Source organism: Eumetopias jubatus, unplaced genomic scaffold (genome assembly GCF_037043125.1).
Source record: "Eumetopias jubatus isolate StellerSeaLion01/CBP00866 unplaced genomic scaffold, mEumJub1_p1.0 scaffold_16, whole genome shotgun sequence".
In the NCBI taxonomy this organism is placed as follows: Eukaryota; Metazoa; Chordata; class Mammalia; order Carnivora; family Otariidae; genus Eumetopias; species Eumetopias jubatus.
Window position 1 is genome coordinate 62,618,677 of NW_028274822.1, and position 16,237 is coordinate 62,634,913.

The 16,237-nt window shown below is 40.1% G+C and overlaps 1 long non-coding RNA gene and 1 pseudogene across 1 annotated transcript in view; one reads left to right on the top strand and one right to left on the bottom strand.

The window, feature by feature from the left end:
• Nucleotides 1-16,118, bottom strand: part of LOC148162285 (uncharacterized) — a 51,655-nt gene extending 35,537 nt beyond the window's left edge. Inside the window, exon 1 of the long non-coding RNA XR_015766980.1 lies at nt 16,037-16,118. This is a non-coding gene — a long non-coding RNA (uncharacterized LOC148162285). The remainder of the gene's footprint in view (nt 1-16,036) is intronic.
• Nucleotides 2,491-4,053, top strand: LOC114198076 (heat shock factor protein 2 pseudogene; annotated as a pseudogene).
• Nucleotides 16,119-16,237: the final 119 nt, after the last annotated feature.

A 16,237-nucleotide genomic window follows, 5' to 3' on the forward strand; every position in this document is an offset into this window, starting at 1 on the left:
AGCCTAGCCGCAGCAATCAGACAACAAAAAGAAATCAAAGGCATCCAAATCGGCAAAGAGGAAGTCAAACTCTCACTCTTTGCAGATGATATGATACTGTATGTGGAAAACCCAAAAGACTCTACCCCAAAACTGCTAGAACTCATACAGGAATTCAGTCAAGTAGCAGGATATAAAATCAATGCACAGAAATCAGTGGCATTCCTATACACCAACAACAAGACAGAAGAGAGACAATCAAGGAGTCAATCCCATTTACAATTGCACCCAAAACCATAAGGTACCTAGGAATAAATTTAACCAAAGAGGCAAGGGATCTGTACTCAGAAAACTGTAAAATACTCATGAAAGAAATTGAAGAAGACACAAAGATGTGAAAAAACGTTCCATGCTCATGGATTGGAAGAACAAACATTGTGAAGATGTCAGTGCTACCTAGAGCAATCTACACATTCAATGCAATCCCCATCAAAATACCATCCACCTTTTTCAAAGAAATGGAACAAATAATCCTAAAGTTTGTATGGAACCAGAAGATACTCCGAATAGCCAGAGGAATGCTGAAAAAGAAGAGCAAAGCTGGCGGCATCACAATTCTGGACTTCCAGCTCTATTACAAAGCTGTCATCATCAAGACAGTATGGTACTGGCACAAAAACAGACACATCGATCAATGGAACAGAAAAGAGAGCCCAGAAATGGACCCACAACTCTATGGTCAACTCATCTTCGATAAAGCAGGAAAGAATGTCCAACTGAACAAAGACAGTCTCTTCAACAAATGGTGTTGGGAAAATTGGACAGCCACATGCAGAAGAATGAAACTGGACCATTTCCTTACACCACACACAAAAATAGACTCCAAATGGTTGAGAGACCTAAACGTGAGATAGGAGTCCATCAAAATCCTAAAGGAGAACACAGGCAGCAACCTCTTCGACCTCAGCCGCAGCAACTTCTTCCTAGAAACATCGCCAAAGGCAACGGAAGCAAGGGCAAAAATGAACTATTGGGATTTCATCAAAATAAAAAGCTTTTGCACAGTAAAAGAAACAGTCCACAAAACCAAAAGACAACCGACAGAATGGGAGAAGATATTTGCAAATGACATATCAGATAAAGGGCTAGTATCCAAAATCTATAAAGAACTTCTTAAACTCAACACCCAAAGAATAATCCAATCAAGAATTGGGCAGAAGACATGAACAGACATTTTTCCAAAGAAGACATCCAAATGTCCAACAAACACTGAAAATGTGCTTAACATCGCTCAGCATTAGGGAAATCCAAATCAAAACCTCAATGAGATACCACCTCACACCAGTCAGAATGGCTAAAATAACAAGTCAGGAAATGAGAGATGTTGGCAGGGATGTGGAGAAAGGGGAACACTCCTACACTGTTGGTGGGAATGCAAGCTGGTGCAGCCACTCTGGAAAACAGTAAGGAGGTTCCTCAAACAGTTGAAAATAGAGCTATCCTACGACCCAGCAATTGTACTACTGGGTATTTACCCCAAAGATACAAATGTAAGGATCCGAAGGGGTACGTGCACCCCAATGTTTATAGCAGCAATGTCCACAATAGCCAAACTGTGGAAAGAGCCAAGATGTCCATCGACAGATGAATGGATAAAGAAGAAGTGGTGTGTATACACAATGGAATATTATGCAGCCATCAATGCATAATCAATGGTAAGAATGAGATCTTACCATTTGCCACGACATGGATGGGACTGTAGGGCATTATGCTGAGTGAAATAAGTCAATCAGAGAAAGACATGTATCATATGAACTCACTGATATGAGGAATTCTTCATCTCAGGAAATAAACTGAGGGTTGCTGGAATGGTGGGGGGTGGGAGGGAGGGGGTGGCTGGGTGATAGACATTGGAGAGGGTATGTGCCATGGCGAGTGCTGTGAATTGTGCAAGACTGTTGAATCACAGATCTGTGCCTCTGAAACAAATAAGGCAATATATGTTAAGAAAAAAAAAAAAAGAAGATAGCAGAGGGGAAGAATGAAGGGGGGGAAATCGGAGGGGGAGACCAACCATGAGAGAATGGACTCTGAAAAACAAACTGAGGGTTCTAGAGGGGAGGGCGTGGGCGGATGTGTTAGTCTGGTGATGGGTATTAAAGAGGGCACGTTCTGCGTGGAGGACTGGGTGTTATGCACAAACAATGAATCATGGAACACTACATCCAAAACTAATGATGTAATGTATGGTGATTAACAGAACAATAAAAAAATTTTAAAAAAGAGTACTATGAACGATTGTTTGCCATCAAATTGTATAACCCAGGTGAAATGGAAAAATTCGTAGAAACACAAAAGCTATCAGACTAAATTCGAAGAGACAGAAAATGTAAATAAAATAACCTATAAAAGTAAGGAGATAGAATCAGTAATCAAGAATCTCTCAATGGAGCAGCTGCCGCGGCCGCCGTGTTCGGGTATAGATTTTGGAATCCCTGCGTCACCTTAACAATGAAGCAGATTTCGAACGTGCCGGCTTTCCTCAGCAAGCTATGGACGCTTGTGGAGGAAACCCACACCAACGAGTTCATCACCTGGAGCCAGAATGGCCAGAGTTTTCTGGTTTTGGATGAACAAAGATTTGCAAAAGAAATTTTTCCCAAATATTTCAAGCACAATAATATGGCAAGCTTTGTGAGGCAATTGAATATGTATGGTTTCCATAAGGTTGTGCATATTGACTCTGGAATTGTAAAGCAGGAACGAGATGGTCCTGTTGAATTTCAGCATCCTTACTTCAAACAAGGCCAGGATGACTTGTTGGAGAACATTAAAAGGAAGGTTTCATCTTCAAAACCAGAAGAAAATAAGATTCGTCAGGAAGATTTAACAAAAATTATAAGTAGTGCTCAGAAGGTTCAAATAAAACAAGAAACTATTGAGTCCAGGCTTTCTGAATTAAAAAGTGAGAATGAGTCTCTATGGAAGGAGGTGTCAGAATTAAGAGCAAAACACGCACAACAGCAACAAGTTATTCGAAAGATTGTCCAGTTTATTGTTACATTGGTTCAGAATAACCAACTTGTGAGTTTAAAACGTAAAAGGCCTCTACTTCTAAACACTAATGGAGCCCAAAAGAAGAATCTGTTTCAGCATATAGTCAAAGAACCAGCTGATAATCACCATCATAAAGTTCCACACAGTAGGACTGAAGGTTTAAAGGCAAGGGAGCGGATTTCAGATGACATCATCATTTATGATGTAACTGATGATAACGCAGATGAAGAAAATATCCCAATTATTCCAGAAACTAATGAGGATGTTATATCTGATCCCTCCAACTGTAGCCAATACCCTGATATTGTCATTCTTGAAGATGACAATGAAGATGAGTATGCACCTGTCATTCAGAGTGGAGATCAGAATGAACCAGCCAGAGAATCCCTAAGTTCATGGCACCAGTCCTCTTATGTCTAGTGCTGTCCAGCTAAATGGCTCATCTAGTCTGACCACAGAAGATCCTGTGACCATGATGGATTCCATTTTAAATGATAACATCAATCTTCTGGGAAAGGTTGAGCTGTTGGATTATCTTGACAGTATTGATTGCAGCTTAGAGGACTTCCAAGCCATGCTGTCAGGAAGACAGTTTAGCATAGACCCAGATCTCCTGATTGATTCTGAGAATAAAGGATTAGAAACTACCAAGAACAATGTAGTTCAGCCAGTTTCAGACGAGGGAAGAAAATCTAAACCCAAAACAGATAAGCAGCTTATCCAGTACACTGCCTTTCCACTTCTTGCATTCCTCGATGGGAACCCTGCTTCTACTGTTGAACAGGGGAGTACAGCATCATCAGAAGTTATGTCCTCTGTAGAAAAACCCATAGAAGTTGATGAGCTTCTGGATAGCAGCCTAGATCCAGAGCCAACCCAGAGTAAGCTTGTTCGCCTGGAGCCATTGACTGAAGCCGAAGCTTGTGAAGCCACACTGTTTTATTTATGTGAACTTGCTCCTGCACCTCTGGATAGTGATATGCCACTTTTAGATAGCTAAATCCCCAGGAAGTGGACTCTACATGTATATATTCATCAAAATGATGAACTATTTATTTTAAAGTATCATTTGGTACTTCTTTTTGTAAATTGCTTTGTTTTGTTTAATCAGATACTGTGGAATCAAAAGCACCTTTTGCTTTTCTCACTTACACACTCTTGCAAAGCTTTCAGATGTTACTCAGCTACGTAGGTACACAAAATTTAATGCACATTGTTGGCATTATCTTTAAGTTGGATTCAAATGGCCATTTTTCTCCACTTGTAGTGGAGATTTAACAAAATTTTTTACATATATGCCCATTAACAAAAGTTAAACTTTTGTTTGTTTTATTTGTTTGATGCTGTCTGTTTGCATTGAGTGTAAGTCACTAGAACTAATGGTAGAACTCTTAAACCTTTGTCTGTTCCAATTACTTTTATCAAATATTTTTCACTTGGCTTATTTTTAAAACTGGGAACATAAAGTGCCTGTATCTTGTAAAACTTCATTTGTCTCTCTTGTTCAGGGAAGTTCATTCATGTTCAAAGGAAAGGCAAAGTATACCTGAGTGCTTGCTGTCAGATAGGGCTCCAGCTCCATACACATAAAAAGAAGGGGGATGGGATGGCATCAACCCCATCCATCTCATTGGACTAGTTTTAAGTAAAAGTTTTCTGATTTGTTTGTGTTTTTTTTTTTTTTGAACCATACTATTTAGTAAAATAAATATAATGAATGTTGCATAAAAAAAAAAAAAAGAATCTCTCAATGAAGAAAAATCCCCGGACATAATGGCTTCACTGGTGAATTCTACCAAACCTTAAAGAAGAACTAAGTTCAGGTTTTCTATAACTTTTCCAAAAAATTAAAGGAGGGAACAATTTTATAATTCATTATCTGAAGGTGGCATTATTCTGTACCAAAGCCAGAAAACACATTACAAAAAAGCTGCAAACCAATATCCCTTATGAACACTGATGCAAAAAATCCTCAACAAAATACAAAATAGCAAATAGAGTTCAGCAGCGTATTTAAAGGATCATACACCATGATCAAACAGCATTTTTTTTTTCTGGAATGCAAGGATGGTTCAACATAAGAAAATGAATCATTTTAATATACCACATTAACAGAATAAAGAACAATAGCCACATGATCATTTCAATTGATGCAGTAAAAGCATTTGAAAAAATTCAACACCCTTTCATGATAAAAATATTCAACAAACTAGGAATAGAAGGAACTACCTCAATATAATAAAAGCCATATATGAAAAACCCACAGCAAACATCATACTCAGTAGTAAAAGACTGAAAACGTTTTCTCTAAGATTAGGAACAAGGTAAGAACACCAATTTCACCACTTCTATTCAACACATTAGCGAAAGTTCTAGCCAGAGCAATTAGGCAAGAAAAAGAAATGAAAAGTACCCAGATTAAAAAGGAAGAAATAAAATTATCTCTGTCTGCAGACAAAACCCTAAAGATGCACAAAAATTGTTAGAACTAATAAGCAAATTCAGCAAAGTAGCAGGGTTCAAAGTCAACAAACAAAAATCAGTTGTATTTCTATGCACCAATAAAGAACAATTCTAAAAGGAAATTAAGAAGACAATTCCCTTACATTAGCATCAAATAGAATAAAATACTTAGGTATAAACTTAATCAAGGAGGTGAAAGAATTGTACACTGAACACTATAAAACATTGATGAAAAATTAAAGAAGAGATAAATAAATGGAAAGACATCCATGTTCATGGATCAGAAGACTTAATATTATTAGAATGTCAATATTATCCAAAGCAATCTACAGAGTCAGTTCAATCCCTACCAAAATCCCAAGGATGATTTTTGCAAAAATACAAAAACTCAACTTAAAATTCATGTGGAATCAAAGGTACCTTAAATAGCTAAAAAAAAATCTTGAAATAGAAGAACAAAGCTGGAGGTCTTACACTTCATGGTTTCCAAACTTACTATAAAGCTACAGTAATTAAAACAGTGTATACTTGCATAGGAGACATGTATAAACCAATGGAATAGAACAGAGATCCTTGAGAGCACCTGGGTGGCTCAGTCATTATGCATCTGCCTTTGGCTCAGGTCATAATCCCAGCGTCCTGGGATTGAGCCCCGCATCAGGCTCCCTCCTCCACGGGAAGTCTGCTTCTCCCTCTCCCACTCCCCCTGCTTGTGTTCCTGCTCTATCTCTCTCTGTCAAATAAATAAATAAAATCTTTAAAAAAAATTAAAAAAAGAACAGAGCTCCTTGAAGTAAAAGTTTGCATGCATGGACAAAAGACTTTTGACAAGGGGGCCAAGATCAAGCAATGGGGAAAGGACAGTCCTTTCAACAAAAAGTGAAGACTGAATATCCACATGTGAAGAAATGAACTTGGACCCTTACCTAACACCATAAATAAAAAGTAATTCAAAGTGGACCAAAGACCTAAACTTAGACCTAAAACTATAAAGTTCTTACACAAAAACATCAGACAAATCTTCATGTCATTGGATTTGGCATGATTTCTTAGATATGACACCAAAGTCACAGGCAACAAAATTAAAAATAGACAAATTGGACCTCATGAATATTAAAAAGAATTGTGCATTGAAAAACAATATCAGCAGAGTAAAAAGATAACCCATGGAATGAGAGAAAATATTTATAAGTCATGTATCTGATAACAGATTAACATTCAGAATATAGAGTGAACTCCTAAAACTCAGCAACAAAAAACCAAACAACCCAATTTAAAGTGTGGGCTAAGAACTTGAATAGACATTCTCCAAAGAAGATATACAAATGGCCAATAAGCACATGAAAAGATGCTCCACATCATTAACCTTTAGGAAATGCAAATAAAAAGTACAATGAAATCACACTTCACACTCAGGATGGCTACCTTAAAAAAAAAATTAAGCAGAACATAAGAAGTGATAGCAAGGTTGTTGAAATTGGGGCCTTGAGCACTGTTGATGGGAATATAAAATGGTACAGTTCATGTGGAAAACAGTATGGTGGCTCCTCAAAAAATGAAAAATAGTATTACCACAAGATCTGACCATTCTACTTCTGGGTATATAATCAAAAGAATTGAAAGCAGGGTCTTGAGGAGATCTTGGTACACCCATGTTTACAGCAGCGTTCTTCACAACTGCTAAAATGTGGATGCAACACAAGTGTCCATCGATGGACGGTTGGTTGAGCAAAATGTGTGTGTATATATAGTGGAATATTATTCAGGTTAAACAGGAAGAAGTTCTGACACATGTTACAACATAGATGAAACTTGAGGACATTCTGCTAAGTGAAATAAACCAGTCACAAATGACAAATATGGTATGATTGTACTTATATGAAGTACTAAAAGTAGTCACAATTACACAGGCAGAAAGTAAAATGTTGATTGCCAGAGGGTGTTTGTGCAGAGGGTGCTGGGGGATTATTGGTTAATGGGGACAGAGCCTCAGTTTTGTAAGACGAAGTGTTTTGAAGGTGGGATGTGGTGATGGTTGCACAGCAGTGTGAAGGTATTTGATACTACCGAACTGTATGCTGAAAAATGGTTAACATTGGGGAATTTTATATATTGTATATTTTACCACAACAAAAAATTTGGGAAAAGTGGAGAAATAAAGACTTTTTCAGACAGACAAAAATTGAGGGAACTTGTTGCCAGGAGACCTGCCTTGCAAGAAATGTTAAGAGAAGTTCCTCAGAGAGAAGGAAAATGATGTAGGTCAGAAGCTCAGACCTACCTACAGAAAGGAAGAACCTTAGAGAAGGAATAAGTGAAGGCGAACAAAAACAAAAAAAACCTCAAACAGAATAATGCCCTCCTTCTTTCCCTCTCTCCCTTTCCTACAAATACAGCTAAAGATGAGTTGTAATTGTTTCTGATGATCTGAATGCACTCTCATAAAAATGAAATTACTTTATAGACATTATAGGTATATATATTCTTAGAGTATTGTTTATATGATAATTTTTATTTAATTCTGGTGAAATAAAGAGGTTAATTTTAATCTAGAAAACTAAAATTATTTTTGCCCCTTTTCTATGTAGTCTTTTTAGAAACAATTATATGCTCTTAACTTGACAATGATATTTGAAGTCAGAACTGATATGCAGTTATATTCATGGAAAGTTTTAGATTGTCCTCTTTGCATCAAGGAAACGTTTTCTTCTGTGCTTTGAAGTTCTGCAAACTGTCTCTCAACTTCATCTAAGCTGGAAGATAGTTCATGATTCTCCTTTCTTTTTTGGTGCTGTCGATTTCCCCCTCAAATTTAGATGGGGCTAGCGATGTTAGTGCTGGCCTTTTTAACAAGCTACAAAAATTGTATTACATTACAAAAGAACAGAAGAAACCAGGTCTGGCTGCTCTTTTTTCTTTCTGCTAGCACTACACTCAAGAATGTGTATTGGTCAAACGAATTGCACATGTCCTTTTGTGTCCCTGTGCAGACAGCTGGTTAGAGCATGTGGCTACCCTTCTCTGTCATTTATGCTGTCTCTGAAGATGGGAAGAAATGTCACCTTGGTCACAGCCCGTAAACCTCTAGCCCAATGTCACATCACCAAAACAATAAAAGATGACAGAAACCTCTTAGTGCAGTATAAGAAGATGCAGCCTCCAAATGCACAACCCTAGATTGATAGCTGTAAGAAAGAATAATGAAAAAATATAACACCATGAAATGTTAATAGCTTCAGTGTCAATAATTCTGAGTCAAGGCCATCAGAATAGATAATATCTTTTCTCTTAAAAATCTGCTTTATATCCCTTTAAAGATTTCAATAGTTTTCCTTTAAAATGCCTGTGTGTCCCCACAGCCTAAATCTGGTATAAAAAAATGTCTCTGAACTAATAGTTTTCTGTGAAATGCTATTTTAACATTACACAAGTTACCAGTTCTCCCTTTCTCTCATTGTCTTTAAACCCTAACCAAGTCTTATTAAATAATCTGCTCTAAAACTCCTACTTTTGCAAATTTCTTGAAAATGGGGCAGGGAGGAAAGACCCCACAAACTTTCTTAAAGAAGGAAATCTGAATTGAAGTTCAGAGTTTTGCTCCGCTCGGGACCTCAGTGAACACAAGGCATGTTCTCTGTTGGCACGTGTTTAGGCTTTTTTGGCATTACTTCCCACACGTTACTTCACAGCTGGAATTTCTCTGAATGTAAAGGGTTTGAATCAGCCACAAAACTGTAGCTTAAAATTCTTAATGAAATTTCACAAATTTAATAGGAAAAGGTCAAACCCAGAATTACTCCCACTGGCAAAATATTTTTGTTAGGAAGAATTTTTAATTATAAAAGTAACACATGCTAGTTGCAAAAATTTCAAACAGAAAAGATGTGTAGAAACAAAAGGAATAAAACCCCAATTCTACATCAGTCCCCAGGCTACCATTTTGGAGTGATTCTTTCCAGCTGTGTGTGTGAGCGAGCGTGAGATGCTCTGACTACACCCACTGTTTTCTCTTTTGAATTCACAATATGTCATGGACATCTTCCATGTCATTTTTAGCAGTCCTTTTGAAATATTATTTAATGGTGCAGATGCTACTTTTTATGTAATACATGCTCTGGGTAAAAAAAAAATGTAAACAGTACAAAAAGCTGTATTTCACCCCTACATTCCCAGGCTGCTAGTTCCCTGCCCAGAGCAGCCACGCTATTTGAGTTTTTCTTCTTGGTGGATCCAACCAAAGACACTCTGCTACGGCTGTGTAGACACTAACTTAAGATCCCTCCGTCCCTCTGCAAGTTACACGAGGACTGTCTCCCCCTCCCCCGTCAGACACATCCAATGCTTCAGTATCAGGAAGGATTGTCCTGAGAGGAATACAACAAGAGAGAGCCCATGCTTTATGGTGGACTTAAAATCTAGGTTTCTGAAACCCACAGGGTTGTCATGCAAGCAAATTTTTTTGCTAATAATGGTTGGGCTGCTTTAAAAAAAATAAAATTGAGTAATAATATACAGATAGTGAGGCACACAAATCTTAAATTTACAGACCGATTAATGTTTAAATTAACTCCCATGTAACCCCCTCCGTAGTTAAGAAACATACCCAGACTTCTGGAAAGGAGTCAGACTTTTGAGAAAGAAATAGAGGTTTTGAGTACCAAAAAGGCTAAGAACCCCAAGAGATTAAAGCATAGAGTTTATACATTAAAATGTCCTCAAAAATGAAATCAAAGAGGGAGACAAACCCTCTTAAGAGACTCTTAGTCATAGGAAACAAACTGAGGGTTGCTGGAGGGGAGGTGGGCAGGAGAATGGGGTAACTGGGTGATGGACATTGGGGGAGGGCATGTGATGTAATGAGCACTGGGTGTTATATAAGACCGATGACTGAATTGTACCTCTGAAACTAATACCTTATATGTTAATTAATTGAATTTAAATTTTTTAAAAAGGAAAAAAATGTCTTCAAAAAGAGATGACATGTTCTAAGAAAAATATTTGTCTCTCAGAAGACAACCTGCATCCTGCTTCCCATTAAAGCCAAGAATGGGGTGTTATGGACTGAATTGTGTCCCCCCAAAATTCACATGTTGAAGCCCTAACCTCCAATGTGACTGTTTTTGGAGACAGGGCCTTTAAGGAGGTAATTAAGGTTAGATGACATCATTAGAATGGGGCCCTAATCCAACAGGGCTGGTGCCTTTACAAGAGGAGGGAGAGAGTGGAGGGGGTGGGAGGGATGGGGTGGCTGCACCATAGACATTGCGGAGGGTATGTGCTATGGTGAGCGCTGTGAATTGTGTAAGACTGATGAATCACAGACCTGTACCAATGAAACAAATAATACATTGTATGTTAATAAAAAATAAATTAAAAAAAGGGGGGGAGACTCCAGAGCGCTTGCTCTGTCTCTGTGGTCACCAAGGGAAGGCCATGTGAGGACAGAGAAGGTGGAAGTCTGCAAGCCAGGAATACAGCTCTAAGCCAGAAAGTGAATTCACATGCACACCTTGATCATGGTGCCTCCAGAATTGCGAGAAAACGTCTGTTGTTCAAGCCACTGTCTGGTGTTTTGTAATACTGTGGGCAAGGAACAACAGAAACCCTAGAGAGATGCTGAGGAGTTTGAGAGCAGAAGAGGCCTGGGCCCTCTTCAGAGTACAGCCTGGGGAGACTGCCCTCTTCTCAGATGTTCTGGTACCACAGGACATAGCAGCAGTGCAGATGTAACAGGTGGTGGTACGAGACAGCCCTCTGAGCCTCCCACCCCAAGCTTCCTGAGAGGCTGCGAGAGGGCTGCAGGGGCCTCCGGGCTGGGGCTCCAGCCAGTGCACCCCAGTCTGCATAAACCAGAGGCTGTGCAGGACCATTGAGTCCTGCAGAAGATGCACCTGGGCCATGATCCCACCCTTCCCCACCCTCAGTGTGAAGATGCAAGTGAGGACTCAGATGGAATGGAATCTTAAATCTTCTGCAGACAGAAGGAGGGGCAGAATCTTGCTTTCACATCTTTACCTGCCTCGACTGACTACATTTACCTGGAAAGACCTTGATTTTCTGCTTATTAAGCAGATTGAATACGCAAGGCAAAAATTAAGTTCAATTATAGGAAAATATTAACAATTTTCTATACCTAAGCTGTGATCTGTGAAATGTGTACTAACAAAAAAACCACTTACGTGGATGTGGTTTATACATGTACTTGCTCGTGTGTGTGTGTGTGTACACACCTATACATATCCCCACCTATCTTCAATTTTCCTGGTTTACAAGTCATTTAGATCTGGGTTCTGGGACACCCAGGATAGGGGGTTAGTTAACCAATAGGGGATTAGTTAACCAATAGGGGGTTGGTTAACCAATAGGGGATTAGTTAACCAATAGGGGGTTGGTTAACCAATAGGGGGTTGGTTAACCAATAGGGGGTTAGTTAACCAATAGGGGTTGGTTAGTAGACCTTTAAAAGCCGAAGTACTTCTTTCCCCACAGATTGGATGACCAGTAGGGCAAGGACTCTTTAACAGGAGAGTCACTAAGACAAACTGCACTGCACACCAGAATATTGCTCCTTCCGCCTGGAATCAGATTAAGTTTTAACTGAAGGCAGCATGACTTGCAGATTCATAACGCCAGTGTTAGCAGTTTGGGGAAGAGCTTCACCAGTTACAGATACAATTGCTTACAGTAAATACCATTACAAGGAAGGATTCAGAATTAGTTCTTTCCATTCTAAGTGGGCTAGTTCAACAGTTTTGCTGATCTGGTTCCGGAAATCCTTTGTGATGTCTAATCCTAGTATGCAAATATTAGCAATGTGGTGGCTTTGGAACATGTCCAATTCTGCTAGGCTGAACTACATTTCCCAGAAGTCAACTCCTTGTACATTTCCAGTTGAGGTGGCCATAAGATCTGGAGGGTAGGCCTGAAGCAGTAGGCATTATATGGCTTGTACACAATGTCACCTACCAGTCGGCTCACCTGGGAGTGTAGAAAAGCAGTGGGCTGCACTGTTCCACCTTTCCTGAGCCAAGCCCTGATCACACATGCATGTCAGCTTTGTGACGGATGGTGCCAGTTTCTCCTGCTGGACGCTGTACCTTTAGAGGCTGTCAGAACTTTCAGTCCACACTCATGGGTCCAGCTCATGCCTGCGGGTCCCAACTTGTCCTTGCTTTCCCATTTTACAGCCCTTTATAACCACTGCCCATCCCGTTCATTTCAGGTTCTAGCTGCAGATGCTAAGACAACAGCCTTACAGAGCCTCCTTAACTGGCTCCCACAGTTGCATGAGGCCAAATCCCTTAACAAACAGTTCCATTTATACCTACATATACCCATACCTCCAAGTAGTTCTGCTTCTCTGAGTGATCCCTGACTGATAGCAGAATTTGGTACTGGAAGTGGAATGGTTCCAGGGAATGGAATCTTAAAGCTGCATTCTCTCAATTGATTCTGGGCTTTCTGAAATTTGTTGTCTGTTCTGATTAAAGATATTAATGACTATTTCCAGTGGTAACAGGGACACTGACAGTCTGTGGCATCCTCTGGCAAAACCGTTTACTCAGATTATCATCTGTAGATACCTATAATCAGATACCTAGAGAAGGCAAGGCTCTGGGTGACCAAGTACTTGTGGCCACAGATGACTTCGCTAAAAATAGACTATAATGGAGCTAGTTGCTTGTTTCTAAGTGTGCTGGAGAACTTGGAAGAAAGAGAATGATAATCTCAAGGCTTTAAATTCGCCAGCTCAAAGTCCACATAAGGAATCTGAACATTTCTATGGCTGCCCAAAACAAAACCCTGATCTCCTGTATACACAGGGAGGGCTAAAATTTCTGAAAAGCACACCCCAAGTCTAACCTGAGTGTGGCTGAATTACAATGCAGATTGAATTGCCTCCCAGGTCTGTTGTGTTAACATTAGGGCACTGACTAGAGAGAAATGGGATGCAGACAACTGGAAGGGTGCTATATGGGCAGGTTCTAACGAAGCACGCCAAGAACAACATTTCCTAGAATCCTCCTCCCAGTGTAGCTCCCGTTTGGAGGTTGCCAAGGAAAAGAATATCCACAGAGTTTTGAGTGTGGATGTGAATATCCCAAACAAGCAAATTAAGAATTATTTGGATACTTTCGTAACCTAGAAAAAATTCAGTGGGAATAATTTGATTCATAGAACTTATAAACAATGATGTCTGGGTCCTACAAGAATCAATTCATAAAAGATACTGGCACATCTTGATAATAATATGCATCAGGGGCACCTGGGTGGCTCCATCATTAAGCGTCTGCCTTCGGCTCAGGTCATGATCCCAGGGTCCTGGGATCAAGCCCCACATCGGGCTCCCTGTTCAGCCGGGAGTCTGCTTCTCCCTCTCCCACTCCCCCTGCTTGTGTTCCCTCTCTTGCTGTGTTTATCTCTGTCAAATAAATAAATAAAATCTTTTAAAAAATAATATGCATCAGTTGCATTATTATGTTTACCATACATCTGTTTACTACCCTCCACCAAAATCCTGGCTAGAGTAGTGATATCCTTTAAGTTTTTATTGGAGAAATTACAGGTCATAGAAAACTCCATGCAAAAACATGAATCCTCACACGAGGAAATGGTGCTACGTTCATTCTTCCAATTTTGCATTCTGTAATTAATGCTTGAGCGCCACAGAAGTGAAATATAAAGACACTTTCTACATGGACCCAGAAATGTACTGAGTGATTTTCCCCAAAACCAAACACATTTATACCAGGCATTCAGCTTCCTGCTTGGATATCAGCCCTTTTCTAGGGCAATGGATTTACTTGGTAAAGATTTATTTATCTTAGAAAGAGAGAGCGCACACAAGCTGGAGAGGCAGGGAGAGGGAGAGAGAATCTCAAGCTGAGCGTGGAGCCAGACGCAGGACTCCATCTCACCACCCTGAGATCACAACCTGAGGCGGAAGAAACCAAGACTTGGATGCTTAACGGATAGCCCCACACAGGTGCTCTGGCAATGGATTTATTTTTAATGCCTATGCTAGGTTGTGTGTGCGTGGCTGAACTCTATTTACACCAAGCAGCAAATACGTCCAGCTGAAATACTTAGATACCTTGCAACTAAGTGCATGCATGTGGCCAAATTCTAGCAAATGAGATGAGAGTGGACGTGGCAATGCCAACTTCAGGGAAACCTGCTTTAATGAGAGCTGGCTGAGCCAGGAGGGCCACTGCTGTCCTGGAATGTGAATGTGACAACTGGAGCTCCAGCAGCTATCTTAGACCTTTAGATAATATTGAGAAGAAGACCCATATATGGTAGAGTAGAAAAATAGCACATGAATCATGAATCCGTGAGTTGTCCAACAAGTCCCACACTATGTTTCTGAATTTCTATCCTGTGTAGGCAGTTCTGTGTTCCAATCTGTTAGTAGTAGCCACAATATTTCTTAACTGATATACTTTGTGACCCTGAGGTATGTCCATGTTCCAGGTGAACTAACTGCATTGGGGCTGTTATATATAATGGGATAGTCCAAACCCATTCTACTGTCACCTCCACAAGTGGCCACTGATTTCCTGGGGCGAGAAGGTTATGAGAACTTGGTCTCCTCTCGGGGAGTGGCTGACATCTCCATCTGGAGGCTCATTATTCTGAGCAGCAGTACATCTAAACCTGATTCCCCTTCTCTTCACCTGGTAGTAGGGGTGTGTGCTTTCCCCCTATGTCTCATTTTACTTCCTGCTGTCATGACTCTTTCAGCCCACTGAATTGTGCCTAGACAGGCACTGTAAGCTGTTTCCAAGGATCGAAATGGCAGCATGGCTTGGCTGGGAGCTCCAGGAAGATGGTCTCCCAAGGCTCAGGGAGCCTCAGTGGTCACAAGGCCTCTCCTTACAACTGCTCCTTCCTCCTAAGCTCTAAGAGGTGGTATGGCCCCTCTATTTCCACTTCTTCCAGTGCTTCGGTTTGGTCTCTTCAAAAGGTACTCATTTTTCCTGATTACGCTAACTTTACACATTCTTAGTAATGAACACCAGTTTTCTTCTCCAGGAAATCCAATTGATTTCCTCTTTGTTCAACAATGTCCATAACATTCTTCCACATCTGTAACAGTCTTCTGGTGTGTATGTCCACACATAATATATCTTGTAAAATTTCTATCTCCCTGTAGAAGGAAGTCCATCCCTACATTTTAAAGCTAGGTGACAGCTTAACTGTACAGTTCACTTAATTTGAATAGATCAATATAGATTTTTGGTAGAAAGTAGTAGAACCTCCTGACCACATTACAACAATCTTTTCTTAAGAGCGGGGTAGCCTCTCTTCCTCAGATTAAATGCCCTGGACTCAAGCAAAGTTTCCATAAGAATGCAAACTATGCATCTCCCCTTCCAACCCCCAACACTTCTAGTATGTTACCATCCTTCTGTAGTTCAGTTGTCTATGTTATGGATAAGCAATCTCAAAATAGCAGTGGCTTAACACTACCATTCATTTCTCACTTTCATTACACGTCCCCTGAAGGCTATCAAGAAACCCCATTTGATCTTACCACTTTTAGGGACTTAGGCCAGCAGACTCCACCATCTTTTAACTAACTCATCAGAACACGGCCTCAGTTGCCTGGGCAGAGGAAGTGCCGGGAGAATCGTGCGTGGGCTTTCCCCACCTCACTGCTTTTCCTGTTTCACTGTCAGAACTAGTCATGTGCTCCATGCAGCTGCTGGGGTGGGGCCGGGAAATGGGCAACACA